Source organism: Notamacropus eugenii, chromosome 4, assembly GCF_028372415.1.
Source record: "Notamacropus eugenii isolate mMacEug1 chromosome 4, mMacEug1.pri_v2, whole genome shotgun sequence".
In the NCBI taxonomy this organism is placed as follows: Eukaryota; Metazoa; Chordata; class Mammalia; order Diprotodontia; family Macropodidae; genus Notamacropus; species Notamacropus eugenii.
In genome coordinates this window covers 31,488,428-31,504,100 of record NC_092875.1, presented here as the reverse complement: position 1 = coordinate 31,504,100, position 15,673 = coordinate 31,488,428, and the positions used below count along the sequence as shown (strand labels likewise).

General features: G+C 47.1%; 1 protein-coding gene and 1 long non-coding RNA gene across 4 annotated transcripts in view; one reads left to right on the top strand and one right to left on the bottom strand.

Moving 5' to 3' along the window:
- The window catches only part of TBX5 (T-box transcription factor 5), a 60,331-nt gene extending 56,706 nt beyond the window's left edge, over positions 1-3,625 (bottom strand). Inside the window, 1 exon segment of the mRNA XM_072600346.1 lies at positions 3,407-3,625. The gene's annotated coding sequence lies outside the window, so the exon portion shown is untranslated.
- Positions 3,626-4,004: 379 nt separating this feature from the next.
- LOC140499227 (uncharacterized) lies at positions 4,005-10,559 on the top strand. 3 transcript variants are annotated; one of them, XR_011965317.1, is made up of 3 exons: positions 4,005-4,073; positions 4,771-4,899; positions 5,674-10,559. It is a non-coding gene; the product is annotated as an uncharacterized lncRNA (long non-coding RNA). The 3 variants fall into 3 exon arrangements; XR_011965316.1 differs by lacking the exon at positions 4,005-4,073 and adding an exon at positions 4,083-4,338 and having other exon boundaries at positions 4,775-4,899; XR_011965315.1 differs by lacking the exon at positions 4,005-4,073 and adding an exon at positions 4,083-4,338.
- Positions 10,560-15,673: the final 5,114 nt, after the last annotated feature.

The window sequence follows — 15,673 nt, the reverse complement described above, 5'->3', positions numbered from 1 at the left end:
GAGAGAGAGAGAGAGAGAGAGAGAGACGAGGCAAGGAAAGAACAGACTGGAGAGGGAGAGAGAAGCGAGGAAAGGGAGAGGCCGGAGGGGAGAGAGGGGGAGGCCAAAGGGGAGAGAGAAGCTAACCCGGAGAGCGACACCCCACCGAGGCTTGCAGCTGCGGGCTTGGTTTCCGTCGCTGTCCACCAACACAAACAAACAACGCACCCTTCGGCCTCAGCAAGCCCTATACAAGCCCCGCAGCAGCGACGGCGAGGGCAGCAGGAGGGCGAGCCGGCGGGAGGGGCGGACATCAGCTCAAGCCCCATTTGCTTCGGAGCTCAGGGCAGGAAAGGACGAAGGATATGAGGCTTGACAGAACCAGGCCGAGATCTGCCGGGGAGGCAAGCCGGCATCTGGTGCGGGCTGGCACACTCGAAGCAGTCGTTTCCTCGCCCTGTGCTCTGGATCCACGGGGGACAGAGATTAGAGGTTTGGGGGGGGGGGGGAAGGCGAGGAAGGCGGCAAGGTGGTCCGGGCTTCCCAAGCCTGGAGATGAGGCAGGATCCTCGGGCCCAGTCTCACTGGGATTCCCCACCCTTCGGTTGCTGGATCAGTTTTGAGCCCCCCCACCCCCAACCCGGCACGAAAAGAAACCAGGGAAATTCCTTTGCTCTCACCCCACCCAGCCTGACCCCGGCCAGCTGGCTCGCTAACCCAGGCAGACCCACAGACAGGCGGACGGGGGGTTAAGGGGGTGGAGGAAGAGGGTCCGCGGGAAAAGCCCAGTAATTACCTTGTTTGTTGAAGTCGGTGCATTTAGCACGTCTCCTCCTCTTAGCAGGGAGATCGCGGACAAGGCGGGGGCGCAGGCATGGCCCGTTGTTTATTTACGTGTGGATTTGCTATATCAGGCTAGCTGTAAACTCAGCCAGAAAAGCTACACCCACGAATCTAACCACAACAGCTTCCCCACCCCCTTCTCTTCTCTCTCTCTCTCTCTCTCTCTCTCTCTCTCTCTCTCTCTCTCTCTCTCTCTCTCTCTCTCTCCTCTTCTCTCCTCTCCTCTCCTCCCCCCTCCCTCTCCAAACTAAATACTTTTAGGCTTCCAAAGAGCCCCAGAAGAGAACAGAGAGAGCTCCAGCCCCCTTCTCCCACACAGGCTCTCAATTGAGCTACATCTCAGCTGTCCTCATCCTTAACAAGAAGTTGGGGGGGGGGGGGGCGGGAAGCGGGACGGGATACAGTTAAGATGGGAAATTACAGAGGGAGTGACCCCAGTTTCAAAGAAGTGGGTGCCCGGAGTAGGTTTCAGATCCTGGAGTACAATGTGAGTGGATGTGTCTCCTTCCTCTCTTTCTCTGCCTCCAGAGAGCGGTGTGAGCTGGAGAAAACCGAAGCCGATTGAAGCTGAGTAGTGACGTGGGGTCGCCTCGATTCCTCTGTAGTTCTATGATCGCCACTCCAACTAAGAGTGATCTCGCTTCTCTCTCTCTCTCTCTCTCTCTCTCTCTCCCTCTCTCTCTCTCTCTCTCTCTCTCTCTCTCTCTCTCTCTCTCTCTCTCCCTCCTTCCCTCCCCCTTTCTCACCCCTACCATCTCTCTTTCCTTCTGATTTTTTCTCGAACCCAAACCAGCGATCATCAACCAAAATCCCTGCCCCCAGCTTCTCCTCTGCACCTACTATATCCCTCTCCTTAAACTCGGAGAGGCAGGGGTTAAATCCTGAAAGCTTTACAAACCCCACTTTTTTCTGCCTGGAAACCATCGAGGACATTAAGATCACACGCAGAATAGTCTTTTACGAATACCACACACACACACACACACACACACACACACACACACACACACACACACACACACACTACTTGCATTCGCAGTCTCCCGAATATTTTCAATTGTGACCTCGGCAAGCTAGCCCTGACCCCGGGGCAGCCAGGATAAAAGGGATGCCCAAAGTTGGGCCGAAATGACATCTCTCGGCTGCATCGCCTCCATCCCACCCCACTCCCGCCCCTATTTCAGAGAGATGTGTAGAAGCCCAGGATCCTTAGAGAGATCAAAGGGGCAAAAATAGATCTGTCCAGCCCTCCCTTACCCGCAACCCTGGCCGCAGGGACGCCCGGAGGACTTCACTCAGAGATACAGTGTATACAAAACTCAGCGCCCGGTTATATTAAAATAATCAAACCGTCATCTTAGGCTGGAGTTTGTTTTCATCTCGGTTTCGCTCCTCTCCCTGTTCCCCCCACTTCTCTTTTAAAATGTATTATTTTGAGGGTAAAGTTGAATAGGTCAAGAGAAGGGTAAACAGACGGTCTGTCGCATTCTCCCGTCTGAAGAGAAACAGATTGGAGGACGTATTTTTGATAAGACTTGGAATAAATGTCAGAGGCCTCGCCCTCTAGCCCTGGATTCCTCTTTCTTCTCTTCACTGGACTCCTTTGCGTGGGCCAGGAGCAGCGCCCGGATCTGGTTCTCGGAGCCGGAGCAGCCGGGGTTCCTCTGGACCAGCTTAGGAGCCTGGAGACGGCGCGGGGTCATCGCGCAGGGTCCACAGGAGATGTAGGGGCTCAATCTGCCGGTGACCTGCAGCCCGCGAGGCTACCCGTCCCCCTTCGCATTCAAAGGTCTCGGAGGCAATTGTCTCAGACCCATAGAACTTGTAGATCCTCGGTCCTCAGATCGCCGAGGAAGGGATGAAAGTTTATTCAGGGTTTTGCTGCGGTTCCCGGGTAATTTTGGTTTGCTTTGGTAATTGTTTAGCAGACCTTTCGGAAAGGTGCAAAGTCAAGTTGTTTGCTTTTAACGACGCCCTAACTCTTCCAGGAGCCAGACGCAAGATCAAGACCAGTACAAGTCGATGCCATACAGAAAATCAAAATAATAAAAACAAAACCCAAGCAAAGGCAAAATAAAACAGTGTGTGTGTGTGTTGAAAGCATCGTGTTCATTTCTGTAGGGAAAAATACAGAAAACACCCCAATCCTTTTAAACACTTTTGTGGTTGTTTTTGTTTTTGTTTTTGAGGGACTCAAAATAGCCTTCCTCTTTGGAGGAAGAAAAAATGGGACATCCTTGTCATCCCTCCTCTTGGGCTAAATCTTTGTATTCTAGAGAGGCCGAGAAAGAACCCTAGGCAGAAGGCAGGGCAAATGTAGACATGAAATTCACAAATGCAATCCCGGTCCTCAGAACTGGAAAACAATTTTTGAAAATTCTTTCGCGCAGCCTACCACCTCATAACACAAAGCCTAGAAAATTGATTATAATTTGAAAAAGAAAGAAGCCACATTGAATGACAATACAAAAAGGCAGAGGAGGAGGTGGGGAATAGATTCTGTAGCCTCATGCCTCGGGTGAAGGCTATTTGAAATGAGAATCGCCTTGTGATTAGAGACTTCGAGGGAAAGCACAACACTCACCTCAGAAACTCCCAACTCTCCTCCTTCCCAGGGCCTTCAGGAGAAGTGGGGGATGTCAGCCAGTTCCGAGTATTTCCTTCAGTCAGGGAAGAGATTAGAAAAGAATCAAAAGGACACTTCTGAACAGGAGTCTCTCAAGGCAAGCAGCCTCCCAGCTAGAAGTCGATTTGTGGTCCCGGACAAATTAAATATTACTGTTTATTACCAGCCATACCCCAATAAAATAAAGAGAGAACAAGGCTATACCTACTATCTCACCAGCCCCTGCACCTATAGGACTCAGAGACGTCACCAGTCACGCAACTGGTCCCGCTGTCATGGTTGACTGGCGCTGCAATGGAAGGTCAATTTCTTATTTGTCTTCTCCTATCAGTCAGGGATGGTGGCTCCCCTCTTGCAAGCCAAGCCAGAAAGAGCAAAAAAATGTTTCAAAAGTAAATTTCAAGAATATATATATGTATATGCGTATAGCTCTGTGCCAAGATAGAGTGGCAAACTCTCCCTCCAAGCAGAAACTGGGTATATGTCCTGGAAGGGAAGGAAAGAGGGAGAGAGGGAGGTGCCTTGGGGGGGGGGGGCTAGAGGGGTGATCTGCAGCACAGCTCAGCTCCTAACTGAAGAGAATATCAAGACCGAGGTGTGGGAAGGAGTTTCTGGTAGCCCAATGGTAGGGGAAGGGAGATTTTATTTTCGGTAGTTATTATTACAAGCAGGAAAACTTGTCAAATGAATGTTGAGACACCTCTCTCCAGCTATATATAGTAAATGATAACTTGAGAACTGGCGAGGATCTCAGTCTGCCTGAGAACGGAGGGAGAGTGGAGACAGAGAGAAAGACAGAGACAGAGAGACAAGGAGAGATGGAGACAGAGGGGACACGGAAAGGAGAAAGAGAAACGGAGATGTATACATAGAGAGAGAAAGTGATAAAGGCAAGGAGAGACAAAGGCATCAGGGAGAGGGAGAGAGAGAGGAGGGAGAGAAAGACAGAGAGAGAGAGAGAGAGAGAGAGAGAGAGAGAGAGAGAGAGAGAGAGAGAGAGAGAGAGGGAGGGAGGAAAAGAGGCAGAGGAGACAGAAAGGGAGACCAAGAATAATGTCACCCAGATTACTTCTTGCCAAGACAAACTGAACCTCAGAGTTTTCCTTTACTTATCTCTTCACCTCAAAAGGGGGCTGAAAATGAAGGAGCCCAGAGTTTGGGGGAGGGTAGGAGGTAGGAAGAGGGCTGTCTGGCACGGATGACAATTTCCAGCGGGGTGCGCCTACAGTACTGCCGGAGTGTGCTGTGGGGTTTATGATCGCGGCTGCTATTAAGAGTGTTAACCATGCCCATACTGCTTTCTCTTTTTCACTCGCTCCTAGCTAGGTGGCTGCAAAGCCCTCGGGTGAAGGCTATTTGAAATGAGAAGCGCCTGGTGTGAGAAGGCCCTGCAGCCTGGAGAAGGGAGGAGAAATCGCGGGGAGAGATCAGATGAGGCACCTCCAAAAAGGGTGAGTTCTTTGGGACAGAGACCGTGGGAGCCCGCCGAGGCTCTGACTTCCGACAAGTAGATTGCTTCAGATGTAGGGACTTCTTGCCCCAACCCACTTTTTCTTCCCCTCCCAAATAAGTAACCTCAAAAGAGGCAGAAGGAAAGCCAGCTCCGGGAGAATCTCCAACCCAGACGGGTCCCATCCGCTTGGGTTGGAGTCAATTTGGGTAGCTCAGCCTGAGCCTGTTCCCGGCTCGTCCTGTTGACCGGGTGGGGCCTGGGCTCTGAGCAAGAGCTCACTCAGAGTGCTGGGAGGTTCATAAAGCAGATTAATCTGCTCCAGTCTCAAGTTCCAATAGGCCCAAGTGAGAAAGTGCAGGAGGCAGACTCAGTCTAAGTTTTCTCGAAACCCCAGGGACATAGCACGCTGGACTGTAACTGCTGGTGTATTCCCCGTTCCTCACCTGCCCAAATGGGCTTTTACTTTTTCCACACTGTCCCCCATTTCCCCTGCTACTGACAGTATTCCATTGAGTCTTAACCTGGGTTCCTTGTTCAGGAAGAAGATGAAGGGCCCTACCTGGTTTCTGTGACAGTCCAGTTCATTGGGTAGGAATGGCCCTTGGATTTTTCCAAGGGAGTACCCGTTCTGATTGGTGGGAAAACTTAATTTCTACCTTTGGGAAGTCAGGATAGTAAGGAAATGGGATGGAAAGCCAACATTTTCAACACAGAGATCAGAGGAGGGATAATCCATTCCATTGGGAGCCTTCTTTCTCCTCAACCTCTCCAGCCCCAGCCAAAGAATAGAAAACCTTCTCCACCCGGGGCACCCGTCAGTCTTTCCTGTGGATCTCCCTAAGAAAGCTCTCTCCATCCCGGAGCCTCATCCTAAAAGGCCACGGAGGTCAACAGAGTGTCAAAACCCCCCATCTCCCCCGCCTTCCACCTCGGCACTTTTCAAAGAAGTGGGCAAGCTATGGTCATGCTTCCAGCCCATGGAAACTCAGGGCCTCGGGGATTCTCCCTCTGCCCCCACCCCAAGTCAAGGACTCACCCGGACACCCTCCCATCCCAGTTCCAGAAAACTGGATCTCATGCCTCACTCCCAGCTTTGGAAAGGCAGAATTTCTGCCTGGCTGAAGTCGACACTAGGACTGAGCAGAAAAGTTCAGAGAAAATGTCCTGGTCGCTTCCAGAAATGTCCCGCCCCAAACCTCTTTCTTCTTTATTAGACTTTTCCGAGAAACTCTTTCATGAGTTCTTTGGTTTCTTCGACTAGGATTTCCATTCTCTCTTTCTCTTTATCTATGTCTGTCTCTCTCCAACTTTCCTTTTCTTCTTTCTTCTCTTTCTTTTTCCTTCCTTTCTCTTCTCTTTCTTTTTATCCTTTCTTCCTGTCAGTCTACCTTACTTCCTCTCTCTCTTTTGCCTTCCCTTCTTCTTTCCCTTCCCCTTCTTCTTTCTTGCTTTTTATATCTTTCTCCCTCTCATCGTTCCTTTCTTTCCCTATCTTAATCTTTCTTTCCATCTTTCCATCTATCATTCTTCCTTCATTCTTTTGTCGTTTCCTTTCTTCTTCCTTATATTTTCTCTCCAAACTACTCTTTTACTTGCTTCCCGTCTTTTTTGTGTGCTTTCTCTCTGGATTTTCCTCCTCTTTTTCCTTTTTTCCGTTCTTCCTATTTTTATCTTCACACGGCTAGGATTTTTCTTTACACTCAAGAACTGTCTCCTCTTTCCCGAGCCCCCTGCCCCCATTTAAAAAATAAATTGACTTATTGCTGAGCGAATAAAACGATTAAACTTCCACGAACTCACTTTTCTGCCCCAGGCTCCGGGGTATTGAGGTGAAACCGAGGGAGCCAAATTCTCCTTGTCCCCGTCCCATCCCTACCGACAACAGACGCTTAGGTCGCCTCGTGGAACTTCTGAATTCACTTGACTTGTATTTTCTTTTTCCGAGCCAAACTATGGGCCTTGGTATAAATGATGAAAAGGAGGAGGAGCAGGATAGTTGCTGATTCAAAACGACTTTTCCTAAATGTTTGATGGAGTTTTTCCTGAACTGCTGAAGGGAATTAAAACGCTGAAGGAGTAATATCCTAAGGCGGTGGAGAGAAAAGCCAAGATGGGCAGCTATATGGGGGAGTTTGGGGGGGGGGGCGGGGGCGGAGAAGCAGATAGGAGGGAGAAAGGGGATATACGAGTGTCAGGGATCAGACTAACACTTCCCTGGCTCGGGGAGGCCTGAACACCATCCTCTGAGAAGGAAGGTTGCAGCGTAGGTGAGTGGGTTGGCGGATTTCTAATCGGGGCCCCGGAACAGTGTGCCCGGAGATGTCCGGCTGAGCTTGCCGAGCCCCTGGGATGTGCCGCTAGTAATCACGGCCTTAAAGTCGCGTAAACCGCTAGCGAGAGCAAATGATTGGGTTGAAATTGAGATTGAGGCTCGGAGCCTAGGGGTCCGAAGAGAACACGAGAGGCTGCAACGGGGCCCAAAGGTTCCTGCTTCTGCTCCCACCCACCCCGGCAGATCTGGGATAGACGTAACATCAAGATGCCCGGGACTGGAAGACCTCCCGGATCAGAGAAGCCAAGTGGCCCCGTTCCCTTGCTGTGTCCTACTTTCTCCTCTCTCACCTGAAAAAGTCATTGGAAATGACAAGGAAGCAGGGTTAAGTGGGAAGATCCCTAGTCTTCGAATCCAGAGCATGAGTCTCACTCAGTAGCAGTGTGACTTCTGACAAATCCTTTTAACCCCTCTGAGCCTTGCTTTCTTTCTCTTTGGAAATGACAGGCATTGGACTACCTGAGGACTAAGGTTCCTTTTCTCTAGCACTACAGCTCTCACTCCAAAGAGACCCAAGCACACACCTACCACAGGGCTCACAATAGGATGAGTGGTCAGCGCAGGCTATATGCCACCCATCCTTCCCCACTCAGCTTGCCTTAGCATCTGACCACCCCAGGAACTCAGGCCCCAGACACGGTCCAGGGGTCCAGATGAGAATGCAGGTTAGAATTTGCATCACAAGTGTTTTACTACATCTCCCCTCCGACCACCTTTCCCTCCTCAAATTCTCACAGCACAAAGTGAAGAGAGAAGAGAGGATCTTTGGGAATAATTCATCTCCTACCAAACTCTCCCAGTTTGACCTGCATCGTCCAGCCAAATAAGGAATCAGGCAAGCAGCAACAGTTTGGAGGCTCCGGAGCGGTCAGCCCCCAACACCCATGAGTTTCCAAAGCTTACCAGTGAAGAGGGATCAGAGTAAGATTACATTTGCAATGCAATGGGGGACACACAGGTTGGATCCTCAACTCAGAGGCTTACTCCTCTACCCAACCTCTGCTGAGTTCTTTTCTCTTCAATGCGCCTCAGTTGCACTCTGTGAAACGAAAGGGTTGAACTATACCTGAGATTCTTAACTTCTTTTTTTTTTAGCATGAATCTCTCTAGCAGCCAATGGACCCTTCTCAATATCATGTTTTTAAATAATCGAAGGAAATGCTAAATTTCAGTTAGAGGTTAGTGAAAATGAAGAAATAACTTTACCCCCACTCAAGTTCACTGACCCCTTGAAATCTGTCCCCAGGACTGGAAGCTTGCTTCCTACTGTAATTCTTCTATCTATGACATTAGGCGAGTCATTTCACTTCATCTCCTCGGGCCTCAGTTTCTTCATGGTTAAAAGAATGGGTTGGATTAGGTGACCTCGAAGGTCAATTCAGAGCTTCGGCTCCTCTGAATGTTCAGGGAACCCTAATCTGGGCTGCCAAGACCGAGCGTCAGCCTGTCGGTGCATTGGCCAGAACCCTATCTGCGGGCATCAGTCCTTCCGTGGGGAGAACAGGAGGGGAAAGAGATAAGGGAGCGTCGGGCCTTGACTAGGAGAGGAGAGGGCAGCATATGGAAGCGGTCGGGAGGTAGCCTCACCCTCTCCTGACCCTTCAGCAAAACTCTGCTAATGCCCTTGAAGCGGGATGGAGGAGGGCAAGGGAGAGCACTGCGGCCCCCATTCTGAAAGAATCAGTCAACGAAACAATTGCCCGGTCAAGACCTCTAATTTTTCTCCGACTCATTCTCCTCCAGAAACTGCCTTGCGGTGTCTCGGGTTCTCACTCAGTCCCCAGGTCTGGCTAGAAGCTATTTCTGACCGCCTAGAGTGGTAAGTCTGAGTGAAACGGTCTCAAGATCACTTTAGGAATGGCAGAGCTGCTGGCCAGAGGAGACATTTTTTAATTCTGTCTTTGGAATACCGGAGTAACTAGCATGACTCTTGGGAGGAGAGTGAGAGGTAGATGACTCTTTCTTCTGTCCAGATCACACCTCTCTTGTGACCCACTCTGAAACCTCCTAAAACTTCAGAATTACTACTGTTCCTAGAATCGAACATTTAAGAGCTGCAAATTGGAATTTCAGAAGCCACAAAAGGAATCGCCTCATTTTACAGTTAAGGAAATTGAGGCCCAGGGAAGTAAAAAAGATTTAAACAAACAAAAAGTGACATAACTAGTAAGAGACAAAGTCAAGATTCTAATCTAAGTACCCAATTTCCAAATCTAGAGCTCTTAACATCCCAACCCACCGCTCCTAGCTTTACTTCTGTCGTAAGAAAAAGGCTTTACGGTTGTAATAATTTTAAATATAGCTCACTCTTTATTATACACACCCATGAAAACGCAGAAACCAGAGAACATACAAAACTTGGCTAGCCTCCAAGTCAGTTATTTTTAAATAAATGAAGAGAGGTAAAGTAGAGTGTGGACCTTAGATTCTGAACAAGCTGGGTTCAAGTCCTTTTTCTGATTCATGCTTAGTTATTCGACCATGGACAAATCACTTGGTCTTTTGATGTCTGGAAGCAAGTCTCTAAGACCCAAGAGTTGCTTCTGTGGGTGAGGGAAGTCTCCTCAACAAAAGTGTTCTGACCCAATGAAATAACATAGCCTATTAATAATACCTTATTAAGTATAAAAGAATGCGAGTATATTAACTTTTACCAGAATCTTCTCTCTATGAACGTCAAAGAAAAAGAGGTGAGAAAATAATGATGCAAATAATTATGTTCCCGATGAGGATACGGCTATTGTCTCAGACTTGAAACTGGAAAGGGTATTCCTTAAACAAATTAGGCCTGGACTAATAAAAATAATGCATTGGGTTTGCCCAGTCAGCACTTCTACATACATCATCAGATTTTTGTCATTATTCTATTGGGGTCAGAATTATCATTCTCATTACATACATGGTGAAATTGGGGTTCAAAAATAAAGTCATACTAACCCAAACTAATTCAAAGTCCCATAGCTAGTGCATGTAATACTATAGAAGGCATCCTTATTACGGAAAATGTTGTTAGTGTGGTAGGCAAAATTGTCATTGCATGCCTTCACAGTTTGAGGTTCCCAAGACAAATGCCTGAGAATAGTTTCATCATGTTGACTGGCTGTGCTCTTGTTTCCTTAGAGGTCAAGATGTTCTTTGGACTGAATTGTCTCTTTCTGGCAAAGGGTAAACCCCAAAGATTTGGCAAGGTGTTATTTAGAATTTTTTGCAATATTAGTAAGAAAGATGCCACACTAGTGACAGACTGCAACAGTATGAATCAAAACAGGGAGTGGGGTATGGTGACAGTATTGATATCAAGAATAAATAATCCTTTCCATCTTGTAGCACTTTGTCCTTTCTTGGATTTACTTTAACTTCACACCAGCAGAAATTATGGTTTCCATATTACAGATGATAATGATATTAAAAACAATCACAAGAATGCTTCATATTTCTGCTTTACAGTTTGAAAAGTCTTTTCCTATCCCCACAACAATCCTTTGAGGGCAAATATCATCAGTCTTCTTTTACCCTTGGACTCAAGGTAGTAAAATAATTTGCCCAGGGGTCCATATGGAGTTGAGATCCCTATACCAGCACCATTAATAGTTTTCACCTTTCATAGAATCAGTAACAAGGATACTGGTACCCAGGGCACAAGAATCCAGTTGCAAACTGCAGCATCCTGGTCATTTCTTAATATCATCCAATCTTAGTTTTCCACTTCCCCTCCCCCACTTTGGTGGCAGTTGCTGTGAGCTCAGAGTCTGGTGTCATCCCCTCACTCCCACCCCGAAAGCTTTGAGCTTCGCCTAAGTATGCCTGTCTTTGTCTGGCACTGTCATAGTCCTGGAACCCCAGTTCCAAGATCCTTCTCCTAAATGAAGAAAGTAAATATGGGCCACTGTCTGTGAAGGATTCCTGTCCCCCAGGCAGAAACAGAGTGAGGGGTGGAGGGAAGGAAAACAGTATTATCATGGAAAGTGTTATTTTTATAGTAATAATACGGAGAAAAAGTGGAACCATAAGAGTGTTACTGTGGAAGTCTGATCACAGAAGTATATGAAATTGTAGCACTGTTATGGGAGATAGCGCATTCATTTAAGATAGCATTATTTTGAAAGGCAGTCGGTAGGTGGGGAACCTAGCCCAGAGGACAAAACAGTGCAATTGTAATCTGGAAGATTTTATTAAATACTGCTTCTGGTACTTACCGGCTGTGTGATCTTGGACCAGGACTCTCTGAGCCTTGGGTTCCTTCTCTATTAAATGGGATTAATAAAGCTGTAGTTTCTGTTTCCCAGGGTTGTTAGGAGGCTGGAATCTTTTCTGAATCCCCAGCTGCTACATTCCCCTAAATTACCTTGTGCTTTACTTTGTATATGCTTGCTTAAAGACATGGTGTTCTCCAATAGAAGGTAAACTCTCTGAGAGCAGAGATTGTTTTATTTTTGTCTTTGCATACCCAACAACTGGCAGAGTATCTGGAGCATAGTAGGAATTTAGTAAATATTTATTGATTGATAAATGGGAGTAAAACCCTCCAAAGACTTAAAAGTACTGGGTAAATGCCAGCTATTATTACTAAAATAGTATTATTATTACTGAGATATGGAGGACAGGGACTGTTTCATGTTTGTTGCATAGTACCTAATATGGTGCTTGCACACAGTAGGCGTTTAATAAATATTTGTTGAATGAATGAATAAATCATTGAGCTGAAGAACCCTGCTATGGAAGACATGGGAGATTACTATAGGTGGCAAAGTTATTATGGAAAGAAAATTATTTAGGAAATAAAATATTACCATAGAAAAGAGCATTAGTTTGGGAGACACCATGCCCATAGAAGATAGCAGTACTATAAATAACGTTGTCATGGAAAACAGTATTTATGTGGAAGACATTATTGCTATTATCTGTCTGCATGGCTTGTAGATCTCAGGAGAAAAAAATATTTGCTCATTGTTGGTGGCAGTGGTCTTTAGGAAGTGACATTCTGGACAGTATTCCCTGCCTATATATTTCTTTCCTTCTGAGACAGCAAAAATGTAGTGTAAATAACCCTGAATTTGATGTCAGAAATTATTGTTTTAAAAAATATACTCTTTTAGATAAATCAAATTCTTCCTTTAGACCTCAGTTTCCTTGTTGGTCAACCATCCCTACCTTGCCTTATTTATCAGGCTATGTAGTGAAGTCCAAATGAAATGATTATTGAGATAATGAAAATATGAAGCAAGTGTTCCTGAAACTGTGAATCTGAAGACAAGATAGGACAGGGCTGACTTTCCCATATCTAGTTTGGCTTTAACACCCTGTAGAATTTAACCAACGACTCTTGCCTCCTAAAGGAAGGAAACCTAGCGTGCTTCAGGAACCAGTCTCTCCACTTTAAACTTTTAGTTTACACCCAGGCCTAAGAGTCCAAGGTAGCCAGGGAACAATGATCACTGACCTGCTGTAGGCTAAAACTGTGAACTTATTGTTCGGTTCTCGTTAACAATTAGCTACATGACCTTGAGCAAATCACTTCCTCTCTCTAAGATTCAATTTCCTAAGTGTTAAGGGGGGGGAGGAGGGAGGGAGGGAGAGAGAGAGAGAGAGAGAGAGAGAGAGAGAGAGAGAGAGAGAGAGAGAGAGAGAGAGAGAGAGAGAGAGAGAGAGGCTTCTGTGAGCAGATGTCTCTCCTCAATGTATTTTTCTGTTGTCCCCCAGCCATCCTCGAAGCCAGCTCCTACTATTAAACACCATTAATCACCTGCTGTGTACCAGACTAAGCAAATGTGCTATGCACTGAGGGATACAAAGAAAGGAAAAAATCAGTCCCTGCTCCCCCCCACCCAAGGAGTTCTCAGGCACTTAACTCAGAATCACCTCACAGAAAGAACAGCAGAGTCTCAGCAGAGCTTCTAGATACTCAGTACAATCCAAAAGACATTTTATGAAGTTCCTACTGTATGCTGGGCTCCATACTTGGTGGTGGGCATCCAACATCAAAGCTGACCTTGCCTTCAAGGGGCTTATATTCTACGGGATCTTCTCTAGTTCAGACCCTGGAATCAAACCCATGGGTCATCAGGGATCACAGTCTCCTGTTCCAAAAGTCATTTGGTGGCCCTGAGGAGCCAACCTTTGTGTCATTAGCCAAGTCTATGCCTTCACTTCACAATTGCCCTTAAGACCAAGGAAAGATAATGCCTGCATCATGCCTGCAACTTTGAGAGTGATACACAGGAATCAAGCTTCAAATCCTGCAATTGTCATGGGGATGGAGTGGAATGGGAGGAGGAACAGGTTTTCAGAATTAGGGAGTGGGAGGGGGCTAAACATCTATTTACATGGATCCAATTCCTTAGCTCCTTAACTCCCTGCATCCCCCACTTCAAATAAACTTGCTCACAATTGTCAGAATAGCTCCTATTTAAAATAAAAAAACAAAGTCCTAGTGGGGGCAGCTCTCTCTCTCAGAAACAGCCAGAGAGGAAGGAAGAAGAGGAAGGTGTATGTGAGTGTGTTGAAGACCCTACAGAGTTTTTCTTTTTTTTTTCTAAGAGTAGAGAGATAATTAAGATGTGATATCTTTCCTTATTTCATTTCCAGTATTTCCCACTTTGATTCCCAGTCCCTATTTCTCTCAAATGTCAAAAGAACTGCTGGGGATGGGTGGACAGAGACAAAGGGACAAAGAGATAAAGACAGAGAAAGAGAGATGGAGAGTGATTTTGAAAGAGTAAGAAAGACAGAAAAAACAGAGAAAGGGGTACTTCAATCTCTCCAGCAAGGATTCCCAACCTCAAAGTCATTCTCCTCCTTGGGCGCTGCCATTTGGTGAAAATAGTCAGAATTGAAGTGTGAGGAACTGACTTCGAATCCCAGACTCTGCAGTTTAGTGTCTATGTGATCCGACCTCCGTTTCCGTCATGCCATGCACAAAGAGATAAGTGGACAAGATAATTTTTAGGTTGCCTTTCTCTTTCCTTCCTAGAAAAGAGTGGGAGATCACTGGTGACTGAAGCCTAGAGATGGTCAACAGCTTGACTGTGGTCACATAACCTATAAGCTAGGGTTCAAATCCAGTTCATGTAAACTCCAGGCCTTCTCACTAGGAAGCTAGATAAACCATGCAGAGATTTGAAGAGTCTAGAGAAAAGTGTTCTCTGGATTTGAAGGGCCAGGCCATCCTTCCTGCTTCCCTCCATCTTCATCCCCCAGAGCCTTGAGTCTCTGAGCTCAACTTGCGGGTCCGATTTTCTCCTCAGAGGAAATTGGAGCCCTGGGAAGTAAAGGGGTGGGGGTGGGGAGGTCTGCCTTGCGCCCTGCTCCTTGTCCTTTGAGGCCCGTCTTGCGGTTCCGCCAGGAGGAGCCTGAGCCTCGCCTGCCTGCTTGCCTCCCTAGGAGCTAGCCCTCGGTCTCTCCCGTCCTCGCTGACTCACTCCGCCAGTCCCTCATTCTTGGAAAAACCTGTTGCCTGTAGGAAAGAACAGAAGGGAAAAGTCGCTTCGCCTTTCCATAGTCCTGGCGGGTGGGAAAATCGCTTTTAACTCTGCCCAGACAACGAGGGACTGGAGCAGCCGCGAAAGTTAACGACAATCCACCGTCTCTTCTCCCTTCTCGCCCTCTTGGCCTTTCCCTGCTTTCTCTTCTCTGGACTCTTTTCTCGCGATCCGTCCAGCCTCTCTTCCACTTTCCCTCTCTTTCTCTTTTCGCCTTTCAGTCTCACTTTTCCTCTCTCTTTTCCATTTTCCGCTTGCCTCTCTCCAGTTTTGTATCTCCTCTTTCTCCTCTCTCCGCTTTGCGTTCTCCATTCTCCATCCTCCCTGTCTTTCCCCTCCTTTTCCTTTCCCATGACCTCCTCTCCTTTCCCTCCCTGTTTGTCTCCTTTACTTTTATAACTATCCTTTGTCTTTTCTTTTTCATACTTTGTGCTCCCTGTTTTTTCCTCTCCTGTCTCCTTGCTCTACTCTCTTCTCCTTTTCTCTTCTATCCCTCCTTCTCTTCTCTTTTCCTCTCCTCTTTTCTCCTCTCTCTGTCTCTCGATCTGTCTACCTACTTCTGTCTCTATTTCCGTGTGTCTCAGTCTGTCTCTCTGCCCGTCTGTCTCCTCCTGTCCCGAGTTTTCTCCACTTTTCCCTCTTCTGACAATTCCCCTTTGCCAGTCTGTATCCCATCGCCCCCCCGGTTGCCTCTTAAGCTTCTCTCTTCGGGGAATAATGTTAAGAGTTTGCCGTTTCCCTGCTCTCTCTGCTGGAGTGGAGAAAGGGTGTTCCTTCTGAGCTGGGGCAGAGTCAGTCTTTCGGAGAGAAGCCTCTCTGGGACGCTGCCTTGGCACCTAAGGGAATGCTCCGGGGGCTGCCAGAGGCCCAACACCAGCTACACAAGCTCCAAAGAACGTCTGAACGCAACAACCTCTTTCAGATAACGAGAAAAAGGGATCCACACCAACCGGTATTGCATT